The sequence below is a fragment of the Portunus trituberculatus genome, chromosome 40, assembly GCF_017591435.1.
Source record: "Portunus trituberculatus isolate SZX2019 chromosome 40, ASM1759143v1, whole genome shotgun sequence".
In the NCBI taxonomy this organism is placed as follows: domain Eukaryota; kingdom Metazoa; phylum Arthropoda; class Malacostraca; order Decapoda; family Portunidae; genus Portunus; species Portunus trituberculatus.
This window is the reverse complement of record NC_059294.1, coordinates 9684912-9686011: the sequence shown is the minus strand read 5'-3', so window position 1 is coordinate 9686011 and position 1100 is coordinate 9684912. Positions and strand designations below refer to the sequence as shown.

At 39.3% G+C, this 1100-nt stretch overlaps 1 non-coding gene across 1 annotated transcript; it reads left to right on the top strand.

Annotated features, from left to right (window-relative positions):
- Positions 1-741: 741 nt before the first annotated feature.
- Positions 742-814, top strand: Trnar-acg. The gene has a single exon. It is a non-coding gene; the product is annotated as a tRNA-Arg (tRNA).
- The last annotated feature ends 286 nt before the right edge of the window (positions 815-1100 follow it).

The following is a 1100-nucleotide window of genomic DNA, read 5'->3' as shown; positions in this document are numbered from 1 at the left end:
TTACTTTAGGAAGGTATGGAGGTCAGAAGATTAATTAATGGCTGGAGTCTTCACTATTTTAATCTCCACCTAAGTCTCTGAAGCTGCATAAAAAATCACCTAATAGTAGCTAGAATGAATATGGAAACGGGGCACGGTAGTCAAGAGGTTAATTCTATTCTAGTGAACCCTTAGTGACTTGAGTGACACGAAGCTGTATTTGCTCACCATTAACTCCTTCAGTATTGGGAAGCATTTTTATCTTGAGGTTTGGGCATGATTGGACGATTTTATTTACATTAGGAAGGGTCTATGGAGGTCAGAAGATTAATGGCTAGAGTCTTCACTATTTTAATCTCCACATAAGTCTTTGAAACTGTATAAAATCACCTATTAGTAACTAGAATGAATATGAAAACGCGTCTTGGTGCTGAAGGGGTTAAGGCGCCTGTGGTCACAATCTTGTCGGCGCGGGGAAGGAGGGAGTGGTGTTTGGGTGACCGGTTTTGCGGTTGAAGGTCAAGGAAAGTGGCGCTGTGAGTTTAGTGTATTAGTGTTGTCAATTACATTATAGTCGTGCTGAATGAATTTATGAGACATTTGAGCTTCTATTGCGTGTTTATCTTAGCTATGTACTCTATTCTACGTTTCCTTTGTCCCTCTTTTAACTATTTCATGGCTAACGTGCCTATTAATTTTTATTACAAATAACTCTTCATTTTAAGCAATGCTCATTAAATTTATGTATTCACGTACCAGCACGGCCTCGTGGCGCAACGGATAACGCGTCTGACTACGGATCAGAAGATTCCAGGTTCGAATCCTGGCGAGGTCGAAGTCTTTTTTTTTTTTTTTTTTTTTCTATCCTTCTTGTCCTCTTGTGTTTTATTTGATACAGTTTTTTTTTTCTATTCTTTTATTCAAAGTACATAAAACAGCTAGAGAAGAGAGAGAATAAGAAAAGCAAGAGGTGAAGGTGGTAAAAGGAGTGGAGGAAAAGAAATGCACGCACAAACACACACACACACACACACACACACACACACACACACACACACACACACACACACACACACCACAAGAGAAGATACGATCAACACCGTTACAGAGAAGAAAAGGAA